General features: G+C 35.5%; 1 protein-coding gene across 2 annotated transcripts in view; it reads right to left on the bottom strand.

Moving 5' to 3' along the window:
* lrrc4ca (leucine rich repeat containing 4C, genome duplicate a) overlaps window positions 1-14565 on the bottom strand; it is a 217512-nt gene that overhangs the window by 58325 nt on the left and 144622 nt on the right. The gene's annotated exons all lie outside the window — the stretch shown is intronic.

Genomic DNA, 14565 nt, shown 5'->3' with positions numbered 1-14565 from the left:
TGATGGCATGACAAGAGCTGCTTGTGGTAATGGCTAATGGGCAAGCTAACACTATTTTAAAGAGATTAGCAAGATGAGGAATAGAACATGGTGCCAAATGTGACATGGCATGAAAACTTGTGAGCATTAAACACAGTGGATGACTGGAAAGTAATTCACCACCTCTGCTCTTGCCGTAGTAACGAAACGGTCTCTTCATGATCGCTTTTTAACCTTTTCAACCATTCTGATAAATCTGACAAATCTGATGGTATAACTAAGCAATCCCAGTCATCAGAAATATATTTGCTTTGGAACTTGCAAAACAGATGGCTGTTATCATACGAGAACCTCATATCTCAGGATTTACTGGTTTTAATGTTTTATGTTGTCATGGTGCAAGTTGTGGTACATTGTGCACTGAGAAAAAAAAAACAGTACAGTATTTCAATTAACGAAACTCACTAGCTGGAAAATATGAAAGTCAAGAAAATGGGCTAATTTCCTGAGGCTTCTGATGGTCACTGCACATTGATACTATCCCTCTATGATACTGACTAAATATACTTCATTACCTCCTTTAATTTGTATTTTTAGCATAATTTATATTCTACAGCATGAGTATAAGAAATAAATATTAATACACTTTAAACCTCTGGAAAAAAAATGTTATTAGTTTTTCATTTTGAGCAAAACTTAGAGCATTGTACTTGCTGTGTGTCATTCACACACACACACACACGTACACACACACATAGCACCCAGTGTACAATCAATCTTCTCTACACATTACAATAAAATTCAATTGCACTGATCCGTTATTGTTCTGTCATCAAAACAATTTTTCATCTCAGGGTAGACGGGTGCGAGGAAAATATATTTTAGTAATATCCTTTCCACAGTTGAATATATTTAAAGCTCCCTGCAATACATGTCCACACTTATTCCAAACACACACGCAAACCGGCATTTCAGGTGAGTGTGCCTTTCATTCTGAGTATACATTACTTCTGCAAATGGACAATCAATATGATGAACTGAGTCAGTACTTAATGGGTGTGGCCAGAAAGCTGGCGGGCATTTTGCATGGTGTTCCCTGTGAAATATAAAGATTGCTTTCAGGCATATCTCTGTTGGTGTCAGCTCACAAGCTGCTCCACCGCACCAGAAAAAGCTACTGACAAAAACAAACAAAAAGAAAAAAAAAAACACTTGATCTCTGCCACTTGCAGTTTGAATAAAAAAACAATATTAAGATATGGTATTTCTGTTTGGTAGAGGAAGAATGTGGGCTGGGTAAACAGATCCATGTGCCAAAAAGAAAAAGTATTCACAAGTTGGAAGCGAGGGCAGACCACACAAAGTCAGAAGTACAAAGCAAAACTTTAAAATGTCCTGAGTGACCTGTAACTTTCTATCAGGCTAAATTGCTCTCTACTGTTCTGCTATCAGAATAAATGGCTATTTTTTGAAAAAAAGCATCCTGCATTTGAATTACAAAAAGTCTCATTGTTATTTAGCACTTAACACACTCTAACAGTGCCACAACGTATCAACACCTCTCTGAAACAGTCGCAATAAAGCTGAATGTAATTAAGTTGCATTATGATAGGATATACGACAGGCCTAGTATTTTGGATTACATTGAATGTGGCTACATGTAACTTAATACAGCAATTTAGTGAAGTTTGTTATAGTGTCTGTTTGAACAAGACGCAGAGAGACACAGTGAAAAGAAAATAAACCACAACGCAACAGATCTATCAACAAATAGAGACAGAATCAGACAGACACAATACATATCACAGGCAAACAAATGATCTCCGCAGCTTGCATTTTGCTTAATTAACAAGGCTCAGGATCATATAATAAACAACAAAACCACATATTTGGGGCTAGTTTCTGCTCTATATTTAATCTAAGTGGAAGAGCTTAGACTGACCCTGTGCGGATACCATTGTGCAAAAGCCCACAGACACCAGTGATAAGCTTTTTCTCCAAACTCTCTGCCAGCAATTTAAGCTTTGCCCTTTGCCATAATCCCTCCCAGACTCACTATTGGCTGACATGCAGAAGAATATCTACCCTAACTCAAGTTCCCAAACTGTGCCCTACTGATAAAGTTGTGGAAGCCAAATGCCACCAGAGACGCCAGCAAGTGAGTGTAACTCCTATGATAGTGTCTTTCTATAATATGCCTTAATTGTATTTTGACGCACATAAATCTGGACATTCTCATCATGGAAATCATTGAAATAGAGTAGAACACTAACAAAATGCTGTCAAAGTTCAAAAGTGGAGCTCTTATCCACCCTGTAGCATTGTGGACTTATACCCCAGGCTGTATTGTAAATTTTTTCTAGATATATGAAAAACTTATGACCTCCCTGTGTAACCGTCCAAGGGCACAATCTACAGCGCCTGGTGCAAGTGCATTTAGGGCGTATCCATACCCACTTTTGTTATTTTAACAGTAGAAAAAACAGTCGCTGCGCCAGGCGAGTGGCTGTACTTAGTCTCTTAATTATTCTTGGGAGTGTTTTGGACGTAACATAAAATAAACCAATCAGAGTGCCTTCTCCCATTCCCTTTAAAAGCCCTTGCTCCTTGGCAAATTCCTATTATAATGGTGCAGAATTAGATTCTATTTGTGGTGAGTTGATTACACATTGTGACTGGCACATACACGCAGCCGATCTGTGCCCCCTGATAGGCAAAGAAGGACTGCGTGAATCAATGTGTTGTGCACAGCATTACAATGAAGTAATGGCACAAATCACAACAGACATCTTATTATATCCTCATCCCCCCACTACACTCATATTATGAGAAATGTAAATAAATGTTTGGTTCTATGAAACTGTGGAGGGACAAATTTAGTCGAGGTGATGATTAGGAAACATTGGTGGATTTGCCAGGTAGTAAGAAAGAACGCTTCTCTGCAAAGCCTCATTTATGTCCCGGAGACATCCATGATGCGTGGTAATATTATGCCACACATGATATGCCACAAAGACTGCTCCAACCTTCTGAGGCTGTGTTGTAATGTTCCACCTGACTTATTCAGATCCTATTATTATCTTATTATCAGATCCACTTTTTCAGCTCACTCTTCTTGTGTGTAACAGGCAGAGTGTATGGTGCATTGTGCACCCGCCTATGTAGGCGCATATTACTCTCTTGACAATGCGACCTTAAAACAACAGTGAAATACTGCACCATTGACTTCAGACCAGGGTTTTGTTGGTCAATGGTACGCTCGCTTTCCGCTGCCTCAGGTTAGCAATGTGCCAAAAATTGTGCCGGACCACACCTCATTTTAAGACCAACATGCCCATGAGTGCTCAGATGGGTGGAAGTGCATTTATAAACAACATGGGCGCTAGATGGGGAAATGACAACTTTGTCAGTCTGCAACTAGCAAAGACACTATCATTTGCTAGGACCCATAGGTTGTGCAAACAGGGTTAATTCTAAGAGTTGAGAATATATACTCCACATGCTCATAATAAAAATGTTTTTCTCATTCTTTTGTTAGTGTAAGTGTAAGTGCAATATATGAACCAAGTTGGATTTCACCTCTATAAAATCAGACATTATAAATAAAAGGCTACTGAGCTGTACTATATGTAAAATTTTGTTGTTATAGTCATTGGCATCATAATTATAATTTCAATGTTATTTACACCATATACGACTGTAACTGTGTTTTTTTAAATTTTGTTTTCATGTAGTTCTTGCCTGTATGGCTGAGCCCATACCAATGCATACATAAACCTACATAACAATCAGTATCTTTATGCTAGATTAAAGTTATTATTTTAAGTATCTTCAGCGTTTGCATTCATCCAATCTCCCCATGATCAGAGTTTGCATGGCTTGTTTTATAATTTGATTAACATCCAGAATAATACGTAATAGTCAACAGCAACAACACCTTCTTGAAGGCACAGAACTCAATAGGTAGGATCAATTTTTGTTTTTATTGACTTTTGACATCACTTTCTATTTTTTTGCTGCTACTTGTGCCTAGAAAAACACCTTTTCATCATTTCCATTACTTTATTCCCAGAGTGAAGTGGGGGCATAATGGGAGTGCATGCACAGACTGAAGACACATGAAGAATCAATGTTTAAGATCAAGGTCTATACATCCCACAGTACACTTGACAGACTGTGTAATTCTGAATGAGTAATTCAGCTCTGTTCTTCAGTGGTTATTGTTACTGTGATTTAAAGCTTTCAGCATTCCTGAGTAACAGTGGTTACTTCAGTGGTATGGATGAGTGAGTAGTAATGGGTGGGAATTGCTCAGTCAGTCAATATCAGTATCAGCAAACATTGTTTTGCTAACAGAATCAGTGTAAACCACAATGCAACATGATTTTCATTTACTATACACAAGAGAAGAAGGCAATTTCTTCCTTATCTTTGATTCTACTCTCTTCAGACATCACTGAATAGTGTCTGAGACACAGTAGCTGAGCATGTTTGTGAATTATGCCGCAATTCAACAAGAAATTAGCATTAGCTTATAGCTCATAGGCTATAGGCTAATGCTTGGTTTCCATTTAAGGGAGCCATTTGTGAGTTTTGCTATTGCTATATAGCCAGCATTAGCATTAACAGCTGTTTGCTTACTAGTCTTGCCTTGAGCTTCAGCCATTGTTATGTTTACAAGACAAGATGTTAGAATACATCCTCTGAGCAGCGCTACTAAAGACTAAAGACAATGTTGAAACAAAGGAAATAGAAGCAAAACAAAAGGGTTGCTTTCCGCTGCTGGAGACAGCTATTGGCGAGCAAAGGGATGAAGTTTGATAATGAACTCGCAAATGTTTCTTCAAGACTGGTAAGTAAACAGGTGTTCATGCTATAGTAAGTTATATGTTGCAATATAGCAAAACTTACAAATAGCTCATATAATGTACACATGCATCAATATCAAAATCTTTGATTAACCAGCTTTAACTAAGAATCTCATCTGGGGACATTTGCAACATTTGTGGTATTGCTTTTATCTGATATCAAGGACATTAATTTGCAGCATGCATCCTTACACACTGAAGGTGTTAACTTATCATGCACACAAACTTTTATTTCATTACTCACTGTTGAAAGCAATTCTGTGTCTAGGTTTTATGAGAGATGTCAACTATATTTTGACCCAAAGGCTCCAGAACAAATGTGAAATGCTGAAAGGCTCAAAATAAGACAAACTCTTAGTAAAGTATATTTTCTGCAAGAGCTGCAAGAACTGATGTGTGGAGCTCTACCATCCTGAAAATATAAAGCTCAACCCCAGAAGTTCTTCTTAAATAGCTCTTTGGACTATTTGTCACAACACATCTTTTGTGATATCTTCTTCTTTGTCTCCCTCGGTGGATTGATGGGCGGGGTGACTCCGGTAAAGTGTAAAATGAATCATAAAAAAACCCACCATCATGTGTAGAGCCCAGTCATGCAGAAATCCTTTGAACATCACCACACATTCTAATTTAGAACAGCGGCTACCAGAGCTGTTCACATGCGAAGCATACATGCCATCCAAGCATGTATTCTGTTCATTGCAGCTGGTCAATGACAAGCATCTCTGGCAAGAACTTACACGTTTGTTCACTTAACACATGTTACATGTTGCTCCACAGAAGGTTTGTGTGTGTAAAATGTGTAACCAATTCATGTTTCAATTATGAGTCACATATTTGTTTTCTGTGGAACTGAAAACCAAGGTGAAAAACACACAAGCCTTAAGTTGGATCCACATAGTTTTCACTTGTACTGCAATGATTTTTTTAATTCCTGTATCATGTATTTACTTCCTCACACTGCATAATATTTACTGTGATGTGGGTGGCCTGGACTAATTAGAGGACAATACTGTTCTGTTGTGATTTACCTTCGACCTTGCTGACTAACTGCATGTACAAGAGCAATCAGAAGCATAACAGCTGAAACTATGTTAATGAGCGCTTTGCACTAATTAAGAACCACATCTCTTTATTTAAACTCATTGTAAATAGCATAATTGATATTATAATAATGTAATAATGATACTATAGTACACGATTAAAAAATGTTGCAGTTATGGCGTTGTGCATTTTTAATAACCATCTATATCCAACATACAGTCAAATGGCGTTTTTCTCAAAGGTATTAAATGCAAGCACAAATGCATGAAAGTGGCACATTAATAAACATAGACAGTCTCCTAGGCTGACAGAAGGTGAGTCAAACAAACATCTCTGTCTCTCTTTCTCTGTTCCTCGCTCTCACTGACTCACTCACACAAACACACACACACACACACATGCTTCAATAAGCGTTGTGTACTTAAGAGAGAAGATTTGTTTAATACTAGCTGTTGTCCCACAGCCACAGCTGTAGCCATGCAGGCATTTTATATAAAATGAAGCCATGAACTCAGAAAACCCCACTCCCCTCTCTCTTTACTGTCTTCATGGTTTATCAGTCTTTGAAGATTAAGTGAAAACTATGGAGTTACAATACATCAAGTTAATGTAATGGCTTCTGTAATGTGCAGAGTCTGTTGGGTACACTTAGATGGAAGCATTTTTATTTGTAACACATACTATGCATGCTTGCCTGGAAGAAACTTCAACACAATTCTTTTAGTTTCCACCAACTCCTGAAGGAAATATCTGGCTCTTTAGCTATTGAATCCTCCACTATGTTGGGGAGTAACTCACTTACTTTGTCTTTCTGCTGTCTGGTGTTGGACAGGTAGTGTACAGCAGGTACAGCTTTTTCTCTGGAAAGTGCCTGGTGCATCTTTAAACACTTATGAGAGTGGTGAGATTGTACTAAAGGAATAAAATCGTGGGCTAACCAATGACCTGGAACCCCTGTAAAGCTGAGGGGAACTGGAGAGGCAGGTTTTCTGTTGGTTCATTGGTATGTATGAGTAAAACCTTTCACATTACACACCGTCATCTGAGCCATTGTAAATGAAAATATATTAATTAGAATGCAGTAGCTTTGATACAGAAACCCATTTCCAACAATAAAAATGTATCATGATAAAAGTAAAATGGTAACACCAAATCAAAAGATTTTTCTTAGAAAATTGAAATTATTCAATTTCTCATAAATTGACACAATTTTGACTTTTGATCGTACCTTTTTGACTTCTAAATAAAACTTTTTTATTCATCTCATTATTTAAAAAACCCACCATGTGCATTTTTTCCCATACATACAGGACATGAAGAAGCTGTGAAGCAGCAAAAATATGTAGCATACAATAAAGCATATTATTAAATGACTTGGTACTGATATCAACAGCTTACTGTTGTTTTAGTATTGCATGTTCATCTGAAAGGCCCACTCAGGAAGGAAGGTATATAGACACTTCTGACTGTCCTTTGAGACGTTTTAAAAATCTAAATGTTCTGATATCGCCTCTCCCCTTAGGTGAACATCAGCATATGGCTGAATTATGCGCTAGATTGATTCTTAATTTCTCCTTCTCTGCCTCTTCGTGTGCCTCTGTCTCTCCCCATGAACCCTTGGAAAATATCCTGATGGTAGAACTAATGTGGCTCGCTGCTCCTTCCTTTCTTTCTGCTGCTCCTTTGCTCACACACACAGAACCTCGAGAGAGACACATCATGGATTATAATGGCTTACCTGTAGTGTAGACACTTATTCATATCCTGAACAACAGAGTTTGCGAGCCGATAATTACTACATGGTGTGGGCAAACACTCAACAGACATCATCCTGAGGGGCCAGAGCCGTGTGTGTAACAGGTAGTACAAATCGATACCACCAAATGGCAGCTTGCAGATCTCACATAATTAGACAGAGACACAGGGAGAAGGAAATAGCTCTACTCTCCCAGACAGATGAACATTAAACAAGTGTTTTCAGCCTTTCTCTTACCATGTTTCACCAACATCCATTGCCTTCCTGTCAACTGGCAAAGCTACTCTCACCCAGAGTGTGGATTGACTGGCAATTGGAGGAAATCCAAAGTATACCTAAACAAAGCGGCTAAAAGACAGCAAACAGCGGTGGTATATAGCACGGAATACTAATGAATGTTATTGTTTATTTCACTCTCTAGTTTTACCCACATAAAGTGATTAAGAATCTCCAGGTATACTGGGGGATCAGAAAACTGCTTGTCAACACCTCTGTGCTTTTTCCTGCTTTATCTGTCACTGACCACTGGATACTGTCACATAAAAAAGACCCAAATTAGCAAAATAATAAGAGTTGAAGCGAAGTTGTTGGAGGTGAAAAAAACAAGTATCTGCTGGTGAAAAAGAAACATTCCAAATTCCAACTTTTTTTCTTCTTGGTTCTTCTTTATTTGATTTTAAGAATAATTGTGGTGAAAGCAAACTCATGTCTGTGGCTGGAGAGTGCCAGGAATATAATAAAAACAAAGCACTGCTGTTAGGATGTAAATTTTTCCGATTGTTTTGCTTTGATTTCTTTCCACGTCTCACTCCACAGTGCTTCCTACCTGCTGCTCTTTCTGTGGCACTTTGAATAAGTGCCAGTTATGACCTGTCCAGTATGGTAGGTGGCGGACATAAGAGTCTCATTCCTGAGCGCATGGAGCAATGGATGTACCCTTACATCCTTCTAATGTCACTTTCACTCGTTTCCCCCAACTCACTGCAAATCTGAGATATGCTGAGCAAGGGCGGAGGTTTTGTCTCAACATTGGTAGGAATAGAACAACCCGCTACCGCTCTAAAACAAAAAGATTGACTTTAATTCCATCAAACAATGATTTATTAACATATAAGATCTATATTTACATGCAGAAATGCCCGTACGCAAATTTAATGTATATACATGTGTTGAATTTCCATAAATGAAATATATGTACACGTGAAGTAAAATCATATAAGTATTTAAAGTATAGCCTATATATGTAAAAAATTACATAAGAAAGCTGTAAGAAATTGGAACAATATGATATATTGACATATATGTCGAGCTAATAGAAACATTTATTTTACTATGTCTGTTTATAATATAGACATATGTTACGTAAATATATATTAATTCCAAAGTCTGTCAGTATATGTCAGTGGCGATTGCTCTAAGACTGCAAGGGAAGCTCAGCTTCCCCTAAAATGTCAACAAATAAGTGGTCAAATATGTACAGTTGTGTGTACATTTCATTGACTAAATATGCGCTAGAACATGTTCATCTTTTGTTCAGAATCAGCTACTTATCACATGTAACCGACACGACTTCTTCTCATTCATCCCCGCAGCGCCACAGTGCTGAGCGTCTACTTACTTCAATGGGGAAGCATAGAGTGGGTTGTTCCACTGCAGCAAAACTAGACGGTCATTGGATAAATGCTGGGCTTTGTCCCGCCCATCGGATGCTCAGCGTCTCTGGGGGGTTATGGGACAGTGGGCTGGCCCGGACGCTCGGCTTCTGCATGATGATTGGATGATCTGTCTGAGGCTGAGTCCCTTTTTGATTGACAGCGAAATGAGCGAATCAGCGATCTTGAAGTATAAGCATCCACCGGAGCATTTTTCAATTTTTTAATTCCGTTGTTCGGAGTTGATCTGGAGACGTTACTGATCCTCAGCGACTTTGTCTTTGTTAAAAACGACTAGCGTTGTGTTTGGCGACTCTCTTCTGTCACTCTGCGAATTTACATATAAATAAACGGACACATTTTATGATGTAGGCCGAAAATGAGCTTCCCCTCATTATAACACCAGCGGCCGCCACTGGTATATGTTCATATTTCATATGCAAATTTAAATTTAATCAAATATTTTTAAGAAAATCAGACAGAAACACAGAATTTAAATATGTTGTTTTAATGCAGTTGCATTTTACTATGAATATTTCATATATGTTATAAATGTTACTTCATATATCCAGAGAGTGTAGATATATGTCATAATAATATATCCAGTTATAGTTGACACGTATGGTAACATGACTCTTGATATGAGGATGTACATGTCATATATGTCATAAGTCATAGTATACTAAGGCATAAAAATGCCATGGTATAGTAACACATAAAAAAGTCTTAGAATACAAAGGCATGACAAGTAATTGTATACGGAGGCATAAAAAGTCATAATAGAGTAAGGCATAAAAACATCATAAAACGTCATATCATATCAAGGCAAAAAAACGTCAAAAAATGTGACACTGTAGTAAGGGTTGAACGTCACAGAAATAAGGCATAGAAATCACACTACAGTAGGGGATAAAATGCATAGTAAGGTATGGAACTTCATAGTATAGTATGGCATGAAACTATCCAAAAACGTTATAGTATAGAGAGGCATTAAAACGTCAAAAAACATATCATAGTAAGGATAAAAATATCAAAAAACACCACAGTATAGTAAGGTATGAAACATCATAGATAGTATGGCATAGTATTATTATGCATTAAGACGTCAAAAAACATCATGTCATAGTGAGGCATAAAAAACTTCATAGCATAGTAAGGCATTATAATGTCAAAAATGTCACAGTATAGCAAGGCATAAAAATTTAAAAAAATCGTCATAGTATAGTATGGTGTAAAAATGTGAAAAAAACATCATAGGATAGTAAAGCCCCAAATCAGGATTTGAATCCATGACCTTCTCAGTGTGATAGTGTTAGGCTAACTCATGGTATAGTAAGGCATAAAAAATATCATAGTATACTAATACGTGAAATATCATAAAATGTCATAGTATAGTATGGCAAAATAAAATTCATAGTATGTTAAGGTATAAAAATGCCAAAAAATTTCATAGTGCTGTAAGGCATAAAAATGTCAAGAAACGTCATAGTATAGTAAAGCATGAAACATCATAATATAGTAAGGCATAAAAATGCCAAAAACCTTCATTGTATAATATGGCATGAAAATGTCATAAAAACGTCATAGTATAGTATGGCATAAAATTTCAAAAAATGTCATAGTATAGTAAGGCATGAACGACATAGTATAGTAAGGCATAAAAATGCCAAAAAAAGTCATATTAAAGTAGAGCATAAAAATGGCAAAAAACATCATAGAATAGTATGGCATAAATGTCACAGTATAGTAAGGCATAAAAATGCCAAAAAAAGTCATAGTATTGTATGGCATAAGATTTCAATTAACGTCATAGTATAATAAGGCATAAAACTGGCAAAAAACGTCATAGTATAGTCAGGCACAAAACGTCATAATATAGTAAGGCATAAAAATGCCAAAAAACTTCATTGTGTACTATTGCGTGAAAATGTTAAAAAACGTCATAGTATTGTAAGGCATAAAATTTCAAAAAACGTCATAGTATATTAAGGCATAAAAATGGCAAAAAACGTCATAGTATAGTCAGGCACAAAACGTCACAGTATAGTAAGGCATAAAAATGCCAAAAAAAGTCATATCAAAGTAGAGCATAAAAATGGCAAAAAACGTTATAGTATAGTCAGGCACAAAACGTCATAGTATAGTAAGGCATAAAACGTCACAGTATAGTAGAGCATAAAAATGGCAAAACACGTCATAGTATAGTATGGCATAAAATTTCAAAAAATGTCATAGTATAATAAGGCATAAAAATGTCAAAAAACGTCATAGTACAGTCAGGCACAAAATGTCACAGTAGAGTAAGGCATAAAAATGCCAAAAAACTTCATTGTGTACTATTGCGTGAAAATGTCAAAAAACGTCATAGTATAATAAGGCATAAAAATGGCAAAAAACGTCATAAAAATGCCAAAAAAATTTCATCGTATACTATGGCATAAAATTTAAATAAACGTCATAGTATAATAAGGCATAAAAATGCCAAAAAAAATCTTATTATAGTAGAGCATAAAAATGTCAAAAAACGTCACAGTATAGTAAGGCATAGAAATGCCAACAAAAGTCATATTATAGTAGAGCATAAAAATGTCTAAAAACATCATAGTATAGTATGGCATAAAATATCAAAAAACGTCATAGTATAATAAGGCATAAAAATGGCAAAAAACGTCATAGTATAGTATGGCACAAAACGTCACAGTATAGTAAGAAATAAAATGCCAAAAAACTTATTTGTGTAATATTGCGTGAAATCTTATTATACTAGAGCATAAAAATGTCAAAAAACGTCACAGTATAGTAAAGCATAAAAATGGAAAAAAAACATCATAGTATAGTATGGCATAAAATTTAAAAAAACGTCATAGTATAATAAGGCATAAAAATTTCAAAAAACATCATAGTATGCTGAGGTATAAAAATGTCAACGAACATCATAGTATGGTCAGGCATAAAACGTCTAAGTATAAGGTATAGTATACCATACTAGTATAAGGCAAGTATAGTAAGGCATAAAAATGGCAAAAAACATCACAGTATCATAAGGTATAAAAATGACAAAAAACGTCATTGTATAGTAAGGCAAAAGAAATATCAAAAAGCATTAGAGGGCCACAAAGCCCCAAACCAGGGATTGAACCCATGACCTTGTCAGTGTGAGGAAGTAGTCCTGACCATTGTAGCACAAAGTATTAAGGATATTTTAGCATACTAATCCATGATATATCATAAAAGGTTATTGTCCATTAGGCATAGAATGTCATGAAAACATCATTGCATAGTAAGGCATAAAAATGTCAAAAAACATCATAGTTTAGGATGGCACAAAAATGTCAAAGCATATAAAAGCCTAAAACCAGGGTTTGAACCCTTGCCCTTCTCAGTGTGAGGCAAAGGTCCTAACCATCGTACCACCATTCTGCTGGATCACAAACTCATTGTATAGCAAGGTATATAAAATATCAGTATACTACTCCGTGAAATATCATAAAATGTCATAGTATTGTAAGGCATAAAACGTTATAGTATAGTAAGGCATAAAAATGGAAAAACAATTCATCGTATACTATGGCGTGAAAATATCAAAAAGCATCATAAAAGAGTAAAGCCCCAAACCAGGGTTTGAACCCATGACCTTTTCATTGCAAAGCAATAATCCTAACAATTGTACCACCATGCTGCTGCATCGCAGGCTCATTGTATAGCAAAGTATTAAGAATATTTTAGCATACTAATCAGTGAAACATCATAAAAGATTATTGTCCATAAGGCAAAAAATGTCACAAAAAAACATCATAGTATAGTAAGACATAAAAATGTCAAAAAACATAATACTTTAGGATCAGGCAAGAATGTCACAGTATAGGAAAGCCTAGAACCAGACTTCGAACCCTTGCCCTTCTCGGTGTGAGGCAGCGGTCCTAGCCATCGTACCATCATGCTGCTGCTGCATCACAAACTCATGTTATAGTAAAGTATATAAAACATCACTATACTCCTCTGTGAAATATCATAAAACATAATAGCACTAAAAGGCATAAAACGTCACAGCATAGTAAGGCATAAAAACGTCATTGTATAGTATTGCGTGAAAATTCCAAGAACCATCATAGTATAGTATGGCATAAAATTTCATAAAAAGTCATATTATTGTAAGGCATAAAAATGTCAAAAAACGTCATAGTATAGTACGGCATAAAATTTCAAAAAACGTCATAGCATAATAAGGCATAAAAATGTCAAAAAACGTCACAGTATAGTCAGGAACAAAACGTCACAGTATAGTAAGACATAAAAATGTCAAAAAAAGTCATATTATAGTAGAGCATAAAAATGTCAAAAAACGTCATAGTATTGTAAGGCATAAAACGTCATAGTATTGTATGGCATAAATTTAAAAAAAAACGTCATAGTATAGTATGGCATAAAATTTCAAAAAAACATCATAGTATAATAAGGCATAAAAATGGCAAAAAACGTCATAGTATAGTAAGGCAAAAAAATGCCAAAAAAAGTCATATTATAGTAGAGCATAAAAATGGCAAAAAACGTCATAGTATAGTATGGCATAAAATTTCAAAAAATGTCATAGTATATTAAGGCATAAAAATGGCAAAAAACGTAATAGTATAGTCAGGAACAAAACGTCACATTATAGTAAGGCATAAAAATGCCCAAAAAAATCATATTATAGTAGAGCATAAAAATGTTAAAAAACGTCATAGTATAGTATGGCATAAAATTTCATAAAAACATCATAGTATAATAATGCATAAAAATGGCAAAAAACATCATAGTATAGTCAGGCACAAAACGTCACAATAGAGTAAGGCATATAAATGCCAAAAAAAGTCAAATTATAGTAGAGCATAAAAATGTCAAAAAACGTCATAGTATTGTATGGCATAAAATTTCAAAAAACGTCATAGTATAGTAAGGCATAAAAATGTCAAAAAATGTCATAGTGTAATAATGCATAAAAATGGAAAAAAAATATCATAGTATAGTATGGCATAAAATTTCAAAAAACGTCATAGTATAATAAGGCATAAAAATGGCAAAAAACGTTATAGTATAGTCAGGCACAAAACGTCATAGTATACTAAGGCATAAAAATGCCAAACAACGTCATAGTATAGTATGGCATAAAATTTCAAAAAATGTCATAGTATAGTATGGCATAAAATTTCAAAAAATGTCATAGTATATTAAGTCATAAAAATGGCAAAAAAAACGTCATAGTATAGTCAGGCACAAAACATCACAG

Source organism: Seriola aureovittata, chromosome 10 (genome assembly GCF_021018895.1).
Source record: "Seriola aureovittata isolate HTS-2021-v1 ecotype China chromosome 10, ASM2101889v1, whole genome shotgun sequence".
Taxonomy (NCBI): domain Eukaryota; kingdom Metazoa; phylum Chordata; class Actinopteri; order Carangiformes; family Carangidae; genus Seriola; species Seriola aureovittata.
Note: the sequence above shows the minus strand (reverse complement) of the source record. Positions and strands in the feature narration are given on the sequence as shown.